Source organism: Bison bison, unplaced genomic scaffold (assembly GCF_000754665.1).
Source record: "Bison bison bison isolate TAMUID 2011002044 unplaced genomic scaffold, Bison_UMD1.0 scf7180017864217, whole genome shotgun sequence".
NCBI classification, from domain to species: Eukaryota; Metazoa; Chordata; class Mammalia; order Artiodactyla; family Bovidae; genus Bison; species Bison bison.
In genome coordinates, this window is record NW_011494789.1 from 1,525,612 (window position 1) to 1,547,163 (window position 21,552).

General features: G+C 38.9%; 1 long non-coding RNA gene across 1 annotated transcript in view; it reads right to left on the reverse strand.

Moving 5' to 3' along the window:
* LOC104992525 overlaps positions 1 to 21,552 on the reverse strand; it is a 37,892-nt gene that overhangs the window by 2,858 nt on the left and 13,482 nt on the right. The window lies entirely within an intron of this gene.

Sequence of the window (21,552 nt, forward strand, 5' to 3'; positions counted from 1 at the left end):
TTACATTTGTACAAAGTCTTAGAGATCATTTAAACTATAGCGAAAAATGATACCGAATTTTTCCTAAATAAAACACACAGAACTTTTCTTGCCTGCCAGATACTTCTTCACAAGTAACATGTTAGATTAATACTAAATATCTTTCACCATTTCCTGGAATAATGTCTCTGTTTCTGAGATCTGATCATTAGCTATAAAGCAGATGGCATTTGTACAATAAAATGAACCCTTTGGAGGTGCATTTTTAGACCTTTTCATTGAATTGTTTTGATAATGGAAAAGAACAACATACAGCCCACCCATGTAACTAAGTAGGGATTGCTTCTTAGTACAGTCAGTACTTAGTATTTTTGAACCAATTCTTGGAGAATGGGTTGCTGTTCTAAGACTCAGAATAGTTTACTATTGATTTGACTTCCTGGCCCACACTTTCTTCATTTAAAGTGTTACGAATTATATGTTTTGTTTTTCTAGTTACCTTAAACTAAAATAAGTATTGTTTTATAAAATCTGTAATGACCTCTTAAGAAATTTACACAGTTACTAATATTTAGACACAGCCTCTATCTTGTTCATTAAGGAAAGTCTTTTGGAAAGCAGAATTATTATACTGAATCTGAATGACATGCATGCTTATCAGCTACTTCTGGACAACCTAAGCTTCTAATCTACCCTATTAGCATTCCAGCTGTGCCCACTGAGTTTTATAAATGCAAGATCTATGCCTGATTGTTCTCATTTCCACTCTATAAGTGTCAAATGATTAATAATTTGAACGCAATCAATAATATTGTAGTAACTTCGTATGAGAATGGATGATTACTAGACTTATAATGGTGATCATTTCATAATGAACTCTGGAGTTCAGCTGAGGATCCCCCTTGAGTCTTTGAGTACTGATCACTGGGTGTCTGTGTGTGTGAGAGGGATGGGGAGGGGGATAGTGAACTACCAAAGGTTCAGGAAAGAACTCACCAAAAGGAACAAAGGAAATAGTACCCATACAGCTCACACAGAAATAAGATAGTGCCTGTTTCCAATTCACAGACAAGAAAAACCTCATAATTAGTGCTACCAAGTACGATGAACAAAAGACCTTTGCTTCAATAATTCAACAAAAATAAGTCTAAAACACTTCACTGCTCCTGTCAACACAGCTTAAAAGAAAGACTCAGAGCCTAAAACTGTTTTCAAGGACCTGTATCCCAGAACAAGGCTAAAGAACATTTATAAGAATTTTGAGCATCCACAAAGGCAAAATCCACAAATGTACCTGATCAAAAACTACTAAGAATGCAAAAGGCAGAAAAATGTGGCCTGTACCTAAAAAGAAAAAGAAGATAAAAACCAACCCATACAACAGAATCAGTAATTCAGGACCTTAAAACAGTTATAATGACTATATAGCATATGTTTAAAAAGCTAGAGATAAGATTGAGTATGTGAAGTAGAATCATGGAAGCTCTTTTAAAATAATAAAAAATCCAAGGATGAAAACTATACTGTTTGAGATGAAAAGATAAACTGGAAGAAATTAATGGCAGACTAAGCATTGCAGAAGAAAGGGTTAAGGGCTTGTAAGACATACTATACAAAATGTAAAATAGAATAGAAAGTATCAAAAATTAAACAAAGCTTCAGTGAACTGTGGAATAACTTGAAGTGTTTTATTAAATGTATCATTGGAGACTTCAAATGAAAGGAGGACTTCTTAAGGAAGAGAAAAAATATGAAATGAAAAAATGGTGCAAATATTTTAAAATCTGATGAAAACCACAGATTCAAGAAATTTAATGAAACCTAGAAACAAGAAAACTACACCAAGGTTCACAGTAATCAAGTGTCTCAAACAAGTGAGAAAGAAATATTTTAAAGCAGCTAAAGAAATAAGATATATAGAGAGGAAGAAATATAAAGATGATAGAATATTTCTTGTTGAAAAAAAAAATGCATGAGATACAATTGAGCAACATCTTTAAAGTACTCAAAGAAAAAAACCTGTTGCTTAGAAGTTTATACCTAATAAAAACATCTTTCAAAAACAGAAGTGGGTGGGGGAAAGAGCTTTTCAGACATTGTTGTTCAGTTGCTCATTTGTGTCCAACTCTTTTTGACCCTATAGACGGCAGCACGCCAAGCTTCCTTGTCCTTCCCTGTCTCCTGGAGTTTGCTCAAACTCATGTCCATTGAGTCAATGATGGGATTCAACTGTTTCATCCTCTGTCGCCCCCATATATAAAGCTAAAATAATTCATCAACAGTAGATTCACACTACAAGAAATGTTTCAGAAATATTAAATATTCCTTAGGTGGAAAGAAAATAGTACCAAACGGAAATATGGATCTATACAACATAATGAAGACCAGTAGAAATGGTAACTATTTGAATAAGTATGTAAGATCTTTTCTTATTATTTAAATGTGTTTAACCCATCACCCGATTAAAACAAAAAATAACAAAAGAATAGTGGGGTGTCTCACATATGTAGAAATAAATAGATGACAATAGACCAGAGACTGGGAGGGGAGAAATGAAAATATACAATTGTCAGGTTATAATGCTGAAGTGAAGTTGTATCATATAACACCTTTAGAACAAAAGCTGTCATAAGGTAAAGGTTTACACCATAATTAGTAAGGCAATGAGTAAAATTACAAAACAGTTCGAGCTAATAAACCAAGGAAAGGGAGCTAAAGTTTATGCTAACAAACTCATTATCTTTTATTTCTCCTTGTTGCAGATATCTTCAACAAGATATCTCTGAGTTGTTCTTCCTAATCAATGTTTTAACATCTAACTCACCCTCTTTCCCACCAATGCTAGTCCTATTATCATCAATTTCAGTATTCACACTACAGAAAATTTTCTTTTCCAAAGATGGCCACAACAATATCTCTCATTCCATGTGTTTGCTCTTCTGCAGTATTACTTTGCCACCCTTTTCAAGAGCTAGTCTCTATCCTTCACTCCCCCTTGAATCTATGCGGGCCCTGAGACTGCTTCTACTAATAGAATATGGGGAATTTCCTGGCGGTCCAGTGGTTAAGACTCCAAGCTTCCAATACAGAGGATGCAGGTTTGATCCCTGATTGGGGAACTAAGATCCTGCATACTGCATGGCCAAAAAAAACAGAATATGGTGAAATAACACTCTATCACTGTACCAGTTTGGGTGTAACCCTGTACTGGCTTTGTGGTTTCTGCTTTCTGCTCCTTGGAACACTCACTCTTGGGACACTTCCCTTTGTAAACCAGTGCTTGTGATGTGAGAAGTCCAAGTTACATAAAGCAACCATATGTTGGCAGTCTGAGCAACAGCCTAGCTGAGCTTCTGGCAAGCAGCCAGCATCAACTGTCAGCCCTATGAGTGAGCCATCTTGGACTTCCACCCAGTTGAGTGTTTAAAAGACGGTAATTTCAGCTAACCACTGGAACTAACCACAGTACTATGAGATAATACATTGTTGTTTTACCTAAGTTTTGATTAGCTTTGTTATACAAAAAGAGGTAACTGGAACATATACAAATAATGTGTTCAATATAATGGCCTCATAATTTCTTCTTTAAAAAAATTTTTTTTTGGATGCTCTGTGAGGTATGTAGGATCTTAGTTCCCAGATTAGGGATTGAACCCATGACCCCTGCAGTGGAAGTAACAATTCTTAACAACTGGACCACCAGGGAAGTCCTTCATAATTTCTTTACATCCTGTCCTCCCATGATCTTGTATTTCAATAGACTACTTTTATATAGACTTCCTGAGTCATATTTTCAGTTTAGTTCAGTCTCTCAGTCGTGTCTGACTCTTTGTGACCCCATGGACTGCAGCATGCCAGACCTCCCTATCGATCACCAACTCCAGGATTTACTCAAACTCATGTCCATTGAGTCAGTGATGCCATTCAACTATCTCATTGTCTGTTGTCCCCTTCTGCTCCCTGCTTCAATCTTTCTCAGCATCAGGGTCTTTTCAAATGAGTCAGTTCTTTGCATCAGGTGGCCAAAGTATTGGAGTTTCAGCTTCAACATCAGTTCTTCCAATGAATATTCATGACTGATTTCCTTTATGATGGACTGCTTGGATCTCCTTGCAGTCCAAGGGACTCTCAAGAGTCTTCTCCAACACCACAGTTCAAAAGCATCAATTCTTCAGCACTCAGCTGTCTTTATAGTCCAACTTTCACATCCATATATGACCACTGGAAAAACCATAGTTTTGACTAGATGGACCTTTGTTGGCAAAATAATGTCTCTGCTTTTCAATATGCTGTCTAGATTGGTCACAATTTTCTTCCAAGGAGTAAGAGTCTTCTAATTTCATGGCTGCAGTCACCATCCACAGTGATTTTGGAGCCCCCCAAAATAGTGTGCCACTGTTTCCACTGTTTCTCCACCTATTTGCCATGAAATGATGGGACCAGATGCAATGATCTTAGTTTTTTGAATGTTGAGTTTTAAGCCAATTTTTTCACTCTCTTCTTTCACTTTCATCAAGAGGCTCTTTAGTTCTTCTTCACTTTCTACCATAAGTGTGGTGTCATCTGCATAACTGAGGTTATTGATATTTCTCCCGGCAATCTTGATTCCAGCTTGTGCTTCATCCAGCCCAGCATTTCTCATGATATGTTCTACATATAAGTTAAATAAGCAGGGTGACAATATACAGCCTTGACATACTCCTTTTCCTATTTGGAACCAGTCTGTTGTTCCATGTCCAGTTCTAACTGTTGCTTCCTGACCTGCATTCAGATTTCTCAAAAGGCAAGTCAGGTGGTCTGGTATTCTCATCTCTTTCAGAATTTTCCAGTTTGTGGTGATCCACACAGTCAAAGGCTTTGGCCTTTCTTGCTGCTGCTGCTAAGTCGCTTCAGTCGTGTCCAACTCTGTGTGACCCCATAGACGGAAGCCCACCAGGCTCCCCCATCCCTGGGATTCTTCAGGCAAGAACACTGGAGTGGGTTGCCATTTCCTTCTCCAATGCATGAAAGTGAAAAGTGAAAGTGAAGTCGCTCAGTTGTGTCCGATTCTTCGCGACCCCATGGACTGCAGCCTACCAGGCTCCTCCATCCATGGGATTTTCCAAGCAAGAGTACTGGAGTGGGGTGCCATCGTCTTCTCCATTTGGCCTTTGACCAGTCAATAAAGCAGAAATAGATGTTTTTCTGGAACTGTTGCTTTTTCGATGATCCAGCAGATGTTGGCAATTTGATCTCTGGTTCCTCTGCCTTTTCTAAAACCAGCCTGAACATCTGGAAGTTCATGGTTCACATATTGCTGAAGCCTGGCTTGGAGAATTTTGAGCTTTACTTTACTAGCATGTGAGATGAGTGCAGTTATGTGGTAGTTTGAGCATTCTTTGGCATTATCTTTCTCTGGGATTGGAATGAAAACTGACCTTTTCCAGTCCTGTGGCCACTGCTGAGTTCTCCAAATTTGCTGGCATATTGAGTGCAGCACTTTCACAGCATCATCTTTCAGGATTTGAAATAGCTCAACTGGAATTCGTTCATAGTGATGCTTCCTAAGGCCCACTTGACTTCGCATTCCAGGATGTCTGGCTCTAGCTAAGCGATCACACCATCATGATTATCTGGGTCATGAAGATCTTTTTTGTACAGTTCTTCTGTGTATTCTTGCCACCTCTTCTTAATATCTTCTGCTTCTGTTAGGTCTGTACCATTTCTGTCCTTTATTGAGCCCATCTTTGCATGAAATGTTACCTTGGTATCTCTCATTTTCTTGAAGATATCTCTAGTCTTTCCCGTTCTACTGTTTTCCTCTGTTTCTTTGCATTAATCACTGAGGAAGGCTTTCTTATCTCTCCTAGCTGTTCTTTGGAACTCTGTATTCATATGGGTATATCTTTTCTTTTCTCTTTTGTTTTTTGCATTTCTTCTTTTCACAGCTATTTGTAAGGCCTCCTCAGATAGCCATTTTGCTTTTTTGCATTCATTTTTCTTGGGAATGGTCTTGATCCCTGTCTCCTGTACAATGTCACGAACCTCATTCCATAGTTCATCAGGCACTCTATCTATCAGATCTAGTCCCTTAAATTTATTTCTCACTTCCACTGTATAATCATAAGGAATTTTATTTAGGTCATACCTGAATGGTCTAGTGGTTTTTCCTACTTTCTTCAATTTAAGTCTGAATCTGAGTCATATTTTAATACTACATCATATCATTACTAATAACTCATATACTCCATTTAAATTTCTCCTCTCTTTGACCACTACGACTTGCCTTTTTAGTTAATAAATTTAATCCAATAATTCCTCAAATGCCCTAGGAATTCCAATTCATTGATTTATCCATCTCTTGCTTCCTCACAAAGTCTCACTTCAATCCTTACTCAGCTTAGATTTCAAGGCCCAACGTCATTATTACTCCACTGCCGAAACTCTCAAGGCCCTTGCCTCTCTCTCCCTGAATTGAGCTTTACAGGCAAAACATAAACAAATCCAAACATCACTTTCTCAGTAACTGCATCTGAGAATGTGACTGGAAGCACTCCAGTGTATACACGTGCACACACACACATCCTGTTGGCTGTCTACTTTAAATTTGTCACCACCTTATAACTGTCCAACATCCCTCCTACAATTACAAACATTCTTTTATTCTCCCCGACGATTATTTCACCTCAAACCTCCAATAATTCCCCACTTCTCCTCAGTCCCAACTGATGGCTACACTTCTGATTTTACTGAGAATATGGAGGCAATCATAAAGGAATGTCTATGTGCACCACTCCTAATGGTACCAATTTTCCTGCTCCATTCCTGCCACTTTCCCTCCAGATAAAAGAGATGTTTGAAAGCTTCCCTGGTGGCTCAGTGGTAAAGAATCCACCTGCCAATGCAGGAGACACAGATTCAAGCCCAGATCTGGAAAGATCCCACATGCCTCAGAGCAACTAAGCCCACACACTACAGTATTGAGTCTGTGTTCTAGAGCCAGGGAGCCACAACTACTGAAGCCCGCATGCCCTAGAGCCTGTGCTCTGCAGCAAGAGATGCCACTGCAATGGGAAGCCCACGTGCTGCAACTCAAGAGTAGCCCCCATTCTCTGCAACTAGAGAAAGCCCATGCAGCAATGAAGACCCAGCACAGCCATAAATAAATCTTTTTTTTTTTTTTTAAGAGAGGGATGTTTTCCCTGTTTCTATCTAAGGCCAATTCATGCACAGATTGATTGTTCAGGAAAAAGAATTCCTTCTTTCCTACTCAGACATCACTCTAAAGTTATCCCTGTTCTCCCCTGTCCCTCAATTTTTACTTCAGGGTGGGCCATCCTAAAATGTTCCTCTGTGGCATGTAGATGGTTTTACTGAAGAAACAGCCAATGCAAGAGGGACACTCTGATCATCCTTTCTGTCTCCCTTAAAGTAGGAAATAAATCACTTGTGTGAAAATTCTCTACCTGTATCTGGAGACAGAAGGACATCCTCACCAGAGACAGAGAATTCAGGCCAAGAAGTCTGTATAAACATTTTTAGTCCTTTAATTTACTACCTAAACTCAAATTCTGTTTAGATTCTTCACTAATTAAGCACCCAAAACCTAACTTTCCTTATCTTCTCAGTTTTCCATAGATATATATTCATTGTTTCTTTGTCTAAAAAGGTATAAAGTCTCCCTGCTCTGGTCACATCTTAGATCTTATTGATATGAGACCTCCATGCACATAAATGAAATTTACTGTGGCATCATGATAGTTTGAATCACTGATATGGGGCATTTCTTTTAGGTTTCCTCTGGCAAATCATCTTGCTTTGCCTGGTTCTGAGTCCATATTTGGTTTATCTCCGGGCCTTCCCATGTATGCATGTGCATCTAGCAAAGATGGATTCTTGTGAAGAGGCCTATGGGTAGGTTGACATCACCTACTATGGGGTGTCGCCCCTTCCTTTTTAACTTTCAAGGAAGGTGTCCTTGACCTTTAGGATGAGAAATATATAGTTTCATATCTGGGCAGGGCTTAACTCCTCCTCCTCTGCATCTTGGATTATTTATCCACAGGGGACAAACTCTAGCTATTCAGCCTGGGGTCCATCTATCTCCTGCCTCAATTTCTACCTAACACCAAACAAAAGTCCCATGATCCCACATTTATCTCCAACTACCATGCTATGTATATATTCTCCTTTACAGCAAAGTTGCCTGATGTGTCTCCACTTGCTGTTTCTTCTCTCCATTTTCAAAAACAAATGAACCTTCATTTGTTAAGGTTATCGGCAACTGCTGCTGGTGCTGTTCAGTTGTACAGTTGAGCCTGACTCTTTGCAACCCCAGGGACTGCAGCACACCAGGCTTCCCTGTCCTTCACTACCCCTCAGAGTTGACTCAAACTCATGTCCATTGAGTCAATGATGCCATCCAACCATCTCACCCTCTGTTGTCCCCTTCTCCTCTTGCCCTCAATCTTTCCCAGCATCAAGGTCTTTTCCAATAAATCAACTCTTCAAATCAGGTGGCCAAAGTATTGGAGCTTCAGCTTCAATATCAGTCCTTCCAGTAAATATTCAGGATTGATTTCCTTAAGGATTTATTGGCTTGATCTCCTTGCTGTCCAAGGGACTCTCAAGAATCTTCTCCAGCACCACAATAGGAAAACATTATTTCTTCAACTTGCAGCCTTCTTTATGGTCCAACTCACATCAGTACATGACTACTAGAAAAACCATAGCTTTGATTAGACAAAGCTTTGTTGGCAAAGTAATGTCCCTGCTTTTGAATATGCTGTCTAGGTTTATCATAGCTTTTCTTCCAAGGAGCAAATTTCTTTTAATTCCATGGCTTCAGTCATTGTCCTCAGTGATTTTAGAGTCTAAGAAAATAAAGTCTGTCTCTGTTTCCATTGTTTCCCCATCTATTTGCTATGAAGTGATGGAGCCAGATGCCATAATCTTTGTTTCTTGAATGTTGAGTTTTAAGTCAGCTTTTTTACTCTCCTCTTTCACCTTCATCAAGAGACTCTTTAGTTCCTCTTCATTTTCTGCCATTTGGGTGGTATCACCTGCATATCTGAGGTTAATGATATTTCTCCCAGCAATCTTGATGATAGTGTTTATATCAACCATCAACTTAAAAAACAAAAAACCTCAGAGTATGAAAATAATTTTGCATGTATTTATTTAACAACTATTCATTAAATAGAAGCATAAATAAGTGAATGATGATAAATATGATAATGAAGTACTGTTAAAACCTTGGTGAATAGTACAAATGAACAAAATTCTTTACTCCACTCTCTGTACCTCCACTTCTGTAGGTTTCTTTCAGCAGTAGGTGTAATTGAACTTAACCAGTATATGCATTCTTCCTGGGATGTTCTAAAAATACATTCTTCTTTGATTTACTAAAATAAATTGCTCAAGAGTGTAGCAAACATGAACATAATTAGCCCTAGAAAGAGATTTTCCTGTATGTCTTAAGAAGAAGAAAAAAGGAACTGAGATATGGATCCAAAAAAAGCTAAGGAAAGAGTGGGTGAGCTGAGTTTAGGTTAACAAAAAAGCAACAGAAAACAGAAGTTAAAGACAAGGAAGGAAGATAATTATGTCATAACACTATTTTTTAAATTAATTTTAAAAGAAAAAATAACTTTTGTTTCCATCGTATGTGCCAACATCATGTGAGATTGTGTTGTACACAGAATGCAATGACAGTACAAGTTAAATAAAGAGTTGGTTGAATTCATCACTGTGAACTCAGCACTTTGATATCCAAGTAAGGGCTAAAAAAATTAGGCTCTCAAAAATCCCCAAGTTGGAGAGTCTAGGTTGGAAATGAGGCCTTGGGACTCCCCTATTACCACCACATGTGACCTTTGGGCTAAGATATCATTGAATGGCATAGTATTGGAAATAAGGAATATTCTATTTGAATCCAGACTACTAATCATTTCAAGGTGATCTTGAGTCAAGGGCACATAATAACTCCATATGCATCAAATAGTATCACCCAGTTCCTTTACCTTTACTGCTTCTCTAATACTAAAAAAATGATATGAATAAGTAAGGATAATAGCTTTTATCCACACCAATTAAAAAAGAAACAAGTTATATTCATTACTTTCTGTGAAAAAAAAAAATTAGCAGGAATCAGCTCACTATTATTATAAGTTTTACCACTGTGGACAACTTTCCACAAGATGATTTGTCAAAGGAATTGATAAAACTACAGTATTTCCCACATTTTCTCATAAGGTCCATTTCTAGCTCATCAGAAAAGTTAATGGAAATAATGAGATTCAGGTTAAAATATCACCTTTACACACATATCAAAAGCAAAGTCAAAAAATAATAAATTGACTAAGAAATATTGATATATAAAAAATAATATCCTAAAAATTAATTCAAAAAGTCATTTACTTATACACACACACATACACACAGAGTAAAAAAGTGGGCAAAAGATGGGAAGAATAAATATAAAAAGTTTCTTAAATAGAAGAAAAGATATTTATGATCACTCATAAAAAGAGATGCAATTTATACATTTACTGAAAAGAGTTTTACCTTGTGGTAAAAACTTTTTACCTGATAGTGGGAATATACATTTGTAAAGTTCCTAGGAAGGGCAATTGTTTATACTATCAAAATTATAAATACACATCCTTTTCAATATTCCTGCTCCTGGAAATTTATCTTTAGGATATTAGCCTGATGCCATTTATTATGATCATGTTTGTAATTGAAAATTTGTAAACAGCATATGTGTCCATTAATTAAGATTATTTTCTAACCATTAAAAAAAAGAGGATTAAAAAAAACATTTGCAAAATTTGATATCCATTCATGATTTTTAAAAGAAACTCTCAGAAAATTAGGAGTAGAAGGGGATTTGATGAAGGGCATTGGCTTAATCAGAGTTCTCCAAGAGAAAAAGATAGATTATAGGATATATCCAATAGGATATAGATAGATTAGATGCAGATATAGATACATATAAGAAGAGATTTATTCATAGGAATTGACTCAAACAGTTATGGAGGCTGAGAAGTTCCACAATCTGCTGTCCACAAAGCAAATAAACCCAGAAAATAGATAGTGCAATTCTGTTCAGTTTCAAAGTCCTGAAAATTTGAAGTCAGTGGTGTAAACTAGTTCTGATCTGAATCCCAAAGCCCCAAAACCAGGAGTGACACTGTCTGATGAGAGATGATGGATGTCTCAGGTTGAGTAGACTGGCCTGCCTTCTGTTCTATCCACACATTCAGTGGGTTGGATGATGCCACCAGCATTAGTGAGAACTATCTTTACTCAACCTCCTAATTCAAATGCTAACCTCTTCTGGAGATACTCTAACACACATAACCAGAAATAAGGTTTACCAGCTATGTGTACATCCCTTATCATGGTCAAGTTAACACATAAAGCTAACCATCATGGGCACCTACAAGCTTAGAGCTTGTAGAAAAATCTTAGAGCTAATACCATTTACTGGTAAAATATTAAATTCATTTTCCCTAAGATCAGGAACAAAGCAAGAAGGGTCACCTCACCACTCTACTCAACCTTGTACTAAAGGCCCCATTCAGTGCAATAAGGTAACAAAAAAGAAAGTAAAAGGCATCCAGATTGGGGAGATAAAACTGACTACTAAGAGTAAGTTCAATTACAAATTGTTACAGAAATATAGGTACAAATTCAGAAACCTTTGATTTTTGAAGGGAGATAGATAGGAGAAGGGTTTTTACATGATGCAAAATAACCAACTTTATTTTTAAAATTTCAGCTTTTCAGTAAAGTTTGTCAGTTGTGCTGTTGGAATAAAAGTGTTTGTACTGCCTACAAACCCTGCTTTTGGAGTGGGCACAGAAATATATAAAATATAATTGTATAAACATATAATATCTTATATCTACTTACTCTTTACTGTCTGCCAGTTTTGTGCTAAGTCTTTAATGCACATAGACTGATTTAATATTTACAAAAAAAGTATGGAGAAAGTTCCCTTATTATTTATATTTCTTAATTTTTTTAATCTGGCTGCACTGGGTCTTAGTTGCAGCACTCGAGATCTTCACTGTGGAATGTGGGTCCTAGTTCCCTGCCCAGGGATCAAACCTGGGCTCCCTACATTGGGTGCATGAAATCTTAACCACTGGACCACCAGGGAAGTGCCTATTATCTGTATTTGATGAATGAGAAAATCAAGACACAGAAAAATTAAATAACTAGGTTGAGGTGATGCAAGTAGAAAGTTGGTATTTTGTAGAACAGCAATCAATAACAAAGCTACAAAGAACAGAGTTTCATGTGTGGTCGTAGGAACTGCAATTTGGAAGACAAAGATTTGGGTAAAACCAAGAGTGTACAGGAAAGAAAAACAGCTGGGAGTTTATAAAGGCAAAAGGCATATGACTGTTAAAGTTACAAGAGTTATGACTGATTCTGATGCAAGCCTCTCAGCTCTATTTTATAGAGCTTTCTTAGTAATATCCATTCCACCTTGATTTTCCATCACAATTCCAAGCTCATGCTAGTGCCCTCCACACAGGTGAAGTCCATGGATGAAGGCAATAGGGTCACTGCTGAAGGTGTGGACTGGGCTCTAACACAGAAGGGACAAAGGGGCTGGGAGAAGTGTTGAAGGAATTTAGAGAATTCCTTCAGCATTTGAAGGAATTTAGAGAATTCTGGCAAAAAATTAGATGGTGGGGTAAGAAATAGCAGCCTATGAGGGTAAAAGGTTGGAAAATCTGTGAAAACCTTGATTAACATACCAAAGAGAGTAAGAAAAAAATAGTCTGGGGTTGAACAGAGAGGCCTAGCAGAGGGAAATAGAACTTAATTTAGAACTTAATTACCACTGGAATGTTTCTTCTGAGAAGGACATACCCCCTTTTATGGAGAAAAAAATAATTTAGCATAACAATGCTATTGATGCTGAGTATCTGTTATAAAGGGTTAAAAGTATTAGGGGAATCACTGACTAAAACTGCCCCTCACTCTCTCACCCCCCCAATTCCACCCCCAACCCCTAGCCAAGCCCAATAGTAACCACATGAATGAGTTATCTTACAACAGGAGGTCCTGGTAAGGAACATGGAACTATTGTAACAAGCTACCACCAGCCAAAAGAATTCAGGAAATGTCAAAAGGAGAGAGGAGATTCCTGTCCTTATATTCTACCAACCTCCCAGAATCCTTGCTGGAATCCATCTTGGCTGAGAGATGCTTGTGCCACCAGGAAGGACTCTAAGTCAGAGTGATTGGCCAGAGACAACCTGGAAAATAAGCCATGACTATAAAACCTGGGACTGCAAGCCATGTAACAGAGCAGTTCTGAATTCTCTCACCTGCTGCTCTGCCCTTGGGCGCCCCTTCCCAATAAAGTCTGTTGCTTTGTCAGCTCGTGTGTCTCCTCAGACAATTCATTTCCAAATGTTAGACAATTTGAAAGATTGTCTAACAATCTTCGGGCCCTGGAGGAAGTTCCCATTCCTGCAACAAAAGGAAGCTATTGCCTGAATTTAAACACAAATTACACAAAAAAGTCTCAATCTCTCAGTCAGTTCCCCCTCTTTCTTCTGACAGGTCACACTTTCCATCAATAATTGAAATGGGAAATGGTGGTTTACTTTCCTGTGTTTTTCCCTTGACTGTGATAAGCAAGAACAGATCCTACTTCTTTTCTACAAATATGTATTTTGAGATATTTGTCCCTCCCCGCCCCTCCAACACATATACCTTAATGATTTAAATACATTTATAGTACCATTAAAACCTGGTAGGGACTCAGTGCTATCCTTTTATCTTACAAATGAGAAAACTGAGACTTCCAGGAGTGAAGTGACTTGCTCAGGGTCACACAGTAAATTAAGGGATTCCAGATGAATGTGAAGTTACTCTCCACCCAATTCTACCAAAATACATCCTAGTGCTCACATTGTCCCCTGGGTGCTCCTCATTGTGCTGATATGAATGTGCATGTGTGCACACATACACACTTCCAACTGAAACAAGAAGGGAGGGGCATGGCACAACCTCCTCGATTTTTGTCGCGTCACAACAAAGATTTGGAGTGATGGACATTAAAGCCCCCTCGGCGTGTCACAGCTCTCGGGTCTTGGACAGACCGTGTTATAGCTCTCAGGTCTCAAACAGACCATGTTATAGCTCTTAGACAAATCAGTGTTACAGCTCAGTGTTACAGATCTTTTTTTTTTTTTTTTTTTTACTTTACAAAATGTATTGGTTTTGCCATACATCAACATGAATCCACCACGGGTGTACACATGTTCCCAATCCTGAACCCCCCTCCCTTTATTTAGAGGATAGCAGGAAAATCCATCTTTGAGGCATGAGGGCATGTCCATACAAAGATGCGAAGAGAAGAGCACCCCAGCTCGCGGGAGAGAGACAGACAGCTAGCTTTGTCTCCTCTTTTTATGTTTTTTTCTTTCCGCTGGGCCTGCCCTATGCAAATTGTACTTAGTCAGGAGTGCTGTTCTACCTGAAGTCCTCACTCCGGTCCTCAGACCTTCCTTTGACCTTCCTCTGTTCTATTTTTGCGGGCTTTTCCCTTCCTTGTCTTTTAGCCACCGCCATTTCAGACTCCTTTTCCCTGTTCTAACTACCTAACAAAAGAATAACACAGACAAAGGACATGACAAAAACTGGTTAGAACCAACTGGGTCCAAGATGACAGACAAGTCAACTTCCAGAGGAGCTTGAACCTCAGTGTACACTTATTGTGATACATCAGCACACTAAATGACACACCCACAGGCACCATGACAGTACTGAAGCCAACTATCAAAGACCAAGAAGTGTGTTGTGTCCCAATTCCTGAAAATCCCTCCCCTTATCTAAGATAGTTGGAATAATCCTCCTACTCATTAGCCTATGAAATAATCCACCCCTATAAAAACTGACTGCCCTCCACCCTGGTGGTAGTCTTGCCTTCTGAGATGGCCCACGCTCTGTCGGTGGAGTGTTGTTATTATTGAGTCACTAAGTCATGTCCGACTCTTTGAGACCCCATGGATTATAACCAACCAGACTCTTCTGTCCATGGGATTTCCCAGGCAAGAATATTGGAGTGGGTTGCATTTCCTTCTCCAGGAGATCTTCCCAAACCAGATATCAAACCTGTGTCTCCTGCATTGGCAGGCAGATTCTTTACCATTGAGCCATCAGGAAAGGCCTTGTGGACTGTGTATCTGAACCTATCTTCTTTTACTTCACTATGGCTTGCTCTTGAATTCTTTCCTGTGCAAAGTCAAGAAATCACACTTGGTGGCCATCCCAGGGACTTGCTTGAAAACTGGGACGTGACCATCCTCTCCAGCCCCACTTTCTTTCCTGCACAAAATTAGTTAACTGAAAAGAAGGGCAATACATCAAGCCACTTCTTTTACATCAAGGACATCACCTATGATGTCCTTGGTGGGGACTAAATTCTCCATGGTTTTTAATTCTTTCCTCATTTTCTGCTAATCACTTTACAATTAATTTTCACATGAAACAGTGAAGGAGAAGTGTTACTAATGCAGATTAAACCTAAAGGTAAGTTGTGACTGTTGCCATTACTTTGTGAATAGCACAAGAATTGAGGAATATTTTTCTAATATTTAAAAACTGTTATCTAATTTGGAAAAAAATGTCCTTGTGTCATTAGAGAAACAAATGAGATTTTGACATACATCATTATTTCACTTTCATCTTACTTGTTAGAATAAAGGAAAATATCAACAAATATTTATGGCAGAAGTACATGTAGAGAGATTGCTAAATATTTACAAGGGTAGCTCAGACAGTAAAGAATATGCCTGCAATATGGAAGACCTGAGTTTGATCCCTCATTCAGGAAGATCCCCTGGAGAAGGAAATGGCAACCCACTCCAGTCTTCTTGCCTGCAGAATTCAATGGACAGAGGAACCTTGAGGGCTATAGTCCATAGGGTCACAAAGAATCAGACATGACTGAGCAACTAACACTACTATTTCTAACCTAAGATCTGCAACCTCTTCCTAGACCTTTGCCCACAGATGAATTTCAGAATGTCCATTATATTATATTTAACATCCACAAGCACACAGTATAGTTTTCTGTGAGGTAGTCCATAGCACTCATCAGATTCTGAAAGAATATAACAAACCAAAAAACGTGTGAATCACTAGTGTAACATATGGTGCACCAGACTGGCAGGAAAAATATTTTAGGCAACCTGTATTCTAAAATCCAACTCTACTCCTTATGCATTTGGCCTAATCATTTAACTTCTCTGAATCCCATTTTCACATCTAAGTAGATTTAGGACTTGCTTCTTAGGTTATTAGAATCAAACAGGAGAGGACACACATTAGATAACCATACTCAGGAGACCTAAATTCTCATCTATTTACTTCTTGAACTGTGGGACCTTGAGCAAGTCATTTAATCTAGCTGGATCTGAACTCCAGCAGCTTTGGCCTGAAATGGCTAGAAGCAGGATTTTGGTTCCCTGGCCAGAAACTGAAGTCAGGTCACAGCTGTAAGAGTGCTGAATCCTAGCCACTAGACCACCAGTGAAAGTGATCTGGTTCTGTTGGCCTTGTAGAAATGAATTTCCACAAAAAGCCAGAAACTAGTGAAACAAGTAAAGTGTTTATTAGGAGGGAAAAAGTATAAGTGGATAGACTCACATGGGCAGTTCAGAGAGAGAGTTGTACTCTCATGGTATGAAATGATTTTATGGAGCAATATCTTCTGGGTTTCCTCTGGCCAATCATCTTGCTTTGCCTGGTTCTGAGTCCATGTTTGGTTTATCTCGTTTCTCCGCTATATGTGTGCACGCATCTCTTAGTCAAGATGGATTCTAGTGAAAAGGGCTATGGGTGAAGTCTAGTGAAGAGACCCATCTATCTCCTGCCTCATTTCCACTGTAGTGATAGGGGAGGGTGTAGTGTCCCCACATCCAAGCAATTCTCCAGCACCTGCCAGGTATCTTACAATTCAGTTCAGTCTTGACATTATCTACCTGGCAATAGCCTTAGATCCCACAAGTGAAGGGTTCAGTCCTGTAACTTCAAATGTCAATCATAAGCCTAAGTTGCTACCTGTCTTTCTGACTGACTGGCTACAGGTTGGAAATTTCTATGACCTTCTCCTTGGGTTCAACTAATTTGCTAAAGTCGCTAATAGAATTCAGAGAGACATTTTACTTACTACTTAACTGGTATATTATAAAATGATATAACTCAGGAACAGGTTGATGGAATAAATGCATAGGGCAAGGTGTAGGGAAAGGCCCTGAAGCTCCCATGACTTCTCTGAGCATACCATTCTCTCCAAATCTCTACCTGTTCACCATCTCATAAGATCTTGAACTTCATCCTTTTGGGTTTGTATAGAAGCTTCATTTCTTACATATGATTGATTAAATTATAGACCATTGGCAAATGAATTCAATTTCTAGCCCCTGTCTCCTCTCAGAAGGTTTCAGGGAAAGTGGGGGGGGGGGGGCAGGCAAGTGGTTGGAGGAATTGAAAGTTTTCAACACTCAAACCACCTTGGCTCCACTAGCAACCAGCCCTCATCCTCACATTAACATAACAAAAAATATCTTCCCTACAAAATTCCAAGTATTTTAGGAGCTCTGTGCCAGGAATGGAATCAAAGACCAAATATTTATTTCCTAGAATAAATCACAATATCACAGCATTTTTGAAATTTTTAGTTTTAGCAGAACCCTTTCTTCAAATGAAATCACACATGTAGAACTATAAGTAGTATATGAACTATAAGAAGTATATGAACTATTATAAGAAATATGTGTGTATATTTTACGCCATCCCAAAATATGCCTATTTGGTGTATGGATTATTTTGAGTTAGTATTTTTAAGGAACAGCAAACACAGGGAAAGCTCTGAAAACTGAGTATAAATAACCATTTTGTAAGGGAAATTTACATTTACAAGGGCAACTTTTACTTGTAAGGGTGTTTCCCTCTCAGTTCCCTGAAGAGAAAGATGGCAAACATTTTAGAAATTCTTATCAATGGAGAGGATCATCTAAGCACCAACTACAATCTGCATTAGAGCCAAACCCTTCTTCACTGTGCTCTGTGTGATAACCTCCCATAGCTAGCTACTCCCCTAACTCCACCCCACCTCAACTTTTTCTTTCGTCTTGTGGACAGGGAATGTTCCCTGCTATTCCAGTAAATAAAGAATGTTGCCCACAATTGCAGTTCTACAAAGATAAAGTCATCAGTCTCTAGCTGCCCTGATGGTGGATTCTGATAGAAATTCAGGATGGAGAAAAGCAGGAAGAATTTTGTGCTTTGGATACTGATCCTCAGACAGTTTAGCTGTATATCTAAGGAATACTTTCAATGAACCCAAACTCTTATATCTTCTCATAGCACTTGAGACGCTATTAACTTGAGATACTCATTCTTTGTGATTAGCAGTACAGTAAGTCCCCTACAAACAAACGAACCTTCAAGTTATGAACTTTTCAAGTTATGAACCTTCAAGTTATGAACTTCAAGTTATGAAATTTTTAACCTGAGTTTCAACATGTTCTGACATTACTAAAATTGGAGCTTGCCCTCCATCTCCCATTGCTGTTGATGTCTCAGCTCTACCATCTCCCACCTTCTCTCCCTCCTCCAGTCGGTAACTCTTCTTGCTTGTTCACTCGATGCCAATCCCTGTATGCCAGCTGGTGTACTGTACCACTGTACTTTTCAAGGTACTGAATGATTAAAAATGTTTTCTTTCTGTATGGCTTTATTTATGGGCTTCCCTGGTGGCTCGGACAGTGCAGAATCTGTCTGCAGTTTCCTTACTGCAGGGTTACTACCTGGAGAAAAGAAACCTAATCTGCCTGGGTTCCATCCATGGGTCAGAAAGATTCCCTGGAGAAGTGAATGGCTACCTGTTCCAGTATTCTTGCCTGGAGAATCCCATGGACAGAAGAACCTGATGGTTGCAGTCCATGGGGTCACAAAGAGTCAGACACAACTGAGCATGCAGGCACACTATAAGATTAAAAATATTTTCTTTATTCTTTGTGGGGTTTTTTTTGTTTGTTTGTTTTTTTCAAGTATTATTTGTGTGAAACAAACCTATTACATTAGAGTACTATTAGCCAATTGTGTTAGTTGGCTAACTTTGTTGGACTTACACACAAATTGGACTTACAAATATGCCCTAAGAATTGACCTTGTTCATATATAAGGGACTTACTGTAATCTTTCAATGCTGCACTGAATGTTTTTTGTTTTTTGTTTTTTTGTTTTATTCAGAAAAACCTCTTATATATCTTTTTCTTCCTTTACCTGTCTGTTGTAGTTCCTCAGAGGTAACTGAGAGGATGTCTCCCCAGGTTATAGTTTTCAGTAAGATCCCTGAATAAAAATTAACTCACAACTTTTAAGTTGTGCATTTTTCTTCAATTGACAGTTTTGATAACCATGAAGGGATTCAGAGCAGACTTCTCTCCTTCACCTGAACTCTCCAAGTATCCAGAGCCTTGATACCAGCAAAGGCCTCTTGTGTCCATTTACCTCATTAGTGAGAACAGACGAATCTGGATAAGTATCTCCTGGTTCTCAGATATCCCAACTATTGCTTGATGAACCTGAGTTTTGTTTGGTGCATGTGTGTTGAGTCATTTCAATCTTGTTCAACTTTTTGGGACTCTATGGACTGTAGCCTGCCAGGCTGCTCTGTCCAAGGGGTTCTCTCTCTAGGCAAGAATACTGGAGTGGCTTGCCATGCCCTCCTCCAGGGGATTGATGCATAACAAATATGTGGTTCCCCAGTTGGAAGATACTGAAGGATGCCCCTCTAGTTGAAAAATGCTAGTGTAATGGGGAAACAGTGGAAACAGTGGCTGACTTTATTTTGGGGGGGCTCCAAAATCACTGCAGGTGGTGATTGCAGCCATGAAATTAAAAGACGCTTACTCCTTGGAAGGAAAGTTATGACCAACCTAGACAGCATATTCAAAAGCAGAGACATTACTTTGTCAACAAAGGTCTGTCTAGTCAAGGCCATGGTTTTTCCAGTGGTCATGTATGGATGTGAAAGTTGGACTATAAAGAAAGCTGAGCACTGAAGAATTGGTGGTTTTGAACTCTGGTGTTGGAGAAGACTCTTGATAGCCCCTTGGACTGCAAGGAGATCCAACCAGTCCATCCTAAAGGAGATCAATCCTGGGTGTTCATTGGAAGGACTGATGTTGAAGCTGAAACACCAATACTTTGGCCACCTGATGCAAAAAGCTGACTCATTTGAAAAGACCCTGATGCTGGGAAAGATTGAAAGCAGGAGGAAAAGGGGACAACAGAGGATGAGATGGTTAGATGGCATCACCGACTCAATGGACATAGGTTTGGGTGGACTCTGGGAGTTGGTGATGGACAGGGAGGCCTGGCATGCTATGGTTCACGGGGTCACAAAGAGTCAGACAAAACTGAGTGACTGAATTGAACTGAACTTAAGTATAGTCCAGTTGAAAAATTCTGAGAAGATTTTGTTCAGTTTAAAGACATTCAAGTAGGTTAAGTAGGTTGAGAGACACTGGGAAGATTTCATTATGAATGTACAGTGTTTATACTGACAAGTACTTGCTTAATTGCTCCATGAATCAAGGCAAATTGGAAGTGGTCAAACAAGAGATGGCAAGAGTGAATGTCGATATTCTAGGAATCAGTGAACTGAAATGGACTGGAATGGGTGAATTTAACTCAGATGACCATTATATCTACTACTGTGGGCAGGAATCCCTGAGAAGAAATGGAGTGGCCATCATGGTCAACAAAAGAGTCCGAAATGCAGTACTTGGATGCAATCTCAAAAACGACAGAATGATCTCTGTTCGTTTCCAAGGCAAACCATTCAATATCACAGTAATCCAAGTCTATGACCCAACCAGTAACGCTAAAGAAGCAGAATTTGAACGGTTCTATGAAAACCTAAAAGATCTTTTAGAACTAACACCCAAAAAAGATGTCCTTTTCACTATAGGGGACTGGAATGCAAAAGTAGGAAGTCAAGAAACACCTGGAGAAACAGGCAAATTTGGCCCTGGAATACAGAATGAAGCAGGGCAAAGACTAATAGAGTTTTGCCAAGAAAATGCACTGGTCATAGCAAACACCCTCCTCCAACAACACAAGAGAAGACTCTACACACGGACATCACCAGATGGTCAACACCGAAATCAGATTGATTATATTCTTTGCAGCCAAAGATGGAGAAGCTCTATACAGTCAGCAAAAACAAGACCAGGAGCTGACTGTGGCTCAGATGATGAACTCCTTATTGCCAAATTCAGACTTAAATTGAAGAAAGTAGGGAAAACCACTAGATGATTCAGGTATGACCTAAGTCAAATCCCTTATGATTATACAGTGGAAGTGAGAAATAGATTTCAGGGCCTAGATCTGATAGATAGAGTGCCTGATGAACTATGGAATGAGGTTCGTGACATTGTATAGAAGACAGGGATCAAGACCATTCCCATAGAAAAGAAATGCAAAAAAGCAAAATGGCTGTCTGAGGAGGCCTTACAAATAGCTATGAAAAGAAGAGAAGCGAAA